The 1,340-nt window shown below is 44.3% G+C and overlaps 1 protein-coding gene across 1 annotated transcript in view; it reads left to right on the top strand.

Annotated features, from left to right (window-relative positions):
- ctnnd2a (catenin (cadherin-associated protein), delta 2a) overlaps positions 1 to 1,340 on the top strand; it is a 147,969-nt gene that overhangs the window by 18,252 nt on the left and 128,377 nt on the right.

The raw sequence follows: 1,340 nt of genomic DNA, 5'->3' as shown, positions 1-1,340 counted from the left end.
TCTCTCTCGCTCACTCTCTCTCTCTCTCTCTCCTTTATCTCTTTTTCTCACTCCCTTATTCTGACTCTCTCTTTCGGGTTGTCTTCTCCATCTGTGCGAGTGTGACAGGAGACAGCCTACCTTTTCCTGAGCAAGGAGGCAAACAGGCCAGTCAGTTAACCACGCTGTTGAAAAGGAGGACACGGTTGCACAAAATGCAATAGCCTCTTTACCACATTCATGCTCAAAACCAGGATAACGAGGCAAACCCCTACTGCTATCATCAGCCAGAGTATAGTACAGGAAGTGTCTCGTGTTCATCCCCAAGAGTGCATGCTCCATCCTTTCCCGTATAGGCTGTTCCATAAAAGAGGGTCAGGATAACAGATTTGTCTTGTGTATTTCTGATTGACCATTTGTTGTGATTCATTTTAAAAATGTGTTTCCCTTTGTCAGCTTTATTGGACTTGTTTGACAAGAAGTAGACACACTGCAACATAAAATACATCATGGCTACATGCTACTGTATGCACTTGCACTTCCCATGGAGATGGCTGTGTGCCTCACATGCATCAATTTCTGACCTGATCTGAAGGCTTGTGGGATTTTGACCGTGTTAACTTGATGGTGGATGGATACACAGAGTCTGAGTTGGAGTCTTAAAGCACTGCACTCATCCCCCTTCTTCTACTGGAAAATGCTTTGCACGCGACTTGCCATCGATTGAGAGCTAATGCGTTATGATACTACGTTAGCTCCACTGGACTGACACTGCACATCTCTCTTTCCCTGTCACTCATAGCTTTCTAAGCCTGTGTGTATGTATGAGTGTGTGCACATCTTTTCACTTAATCTCCTGCCATGTCACCCAAGGCCCTGCTGACTCATCTTCATATTCACCGGGTCTCCTCCTTCTCTACTCCTTCCTAATCTTTAATTTAGCTCTGTGTTTTCAGAGGGAGGCCATAACATTTGTTTTGCCATGTAATGAACAAATGCCCACTGTCAATGTCTTCCTTGTCCTGTGTCTGTGGGATCGCTGCCAAACACGGAGCAAGAGAGGGGACACTACATCTCATTATTTTATAGCTGACGACCAGCAATGTGTTCCATGGAGATTAACAAAATACAGAGGCATCCCTTTTGCTCGCACTCTTTTTTCTCTGTCTCTCTTTATATCTGCCTATTTTTTCTATCCTATTTTTTCCTATCTCATGTGTCGCCATGCTTGTCCCTCTTTATTTTTCTGTCATTTCTTTTCTCTACCTCTGATTCGGTGCATGTCTAACTCACCACTATCCCTACCGCTTATTCACACACACACACACACACACACACACACACACACACACACACACACA

This window comes from Etheostoma spectabile, chromosome 22, assembly GCF_008692095.1.
Source record: "Etheostoma spectabile isolate EspeVRDwgs_2016 chromosome 22, UIUC_Espe_1.0, whole genome shotgun sequence".
NCBI classification, from domain to species: domain Eukaryota; kingdom Metazoa; phylum Chordata; class Actinopteri; order Perciformes; family Percidae; genus Etheostoma; species Etheostoma spectabile.
Note: the sequence above shows the minus strand (reverse complement) of the source record. Positions and strands in the feature narration are given on the sequence as shown.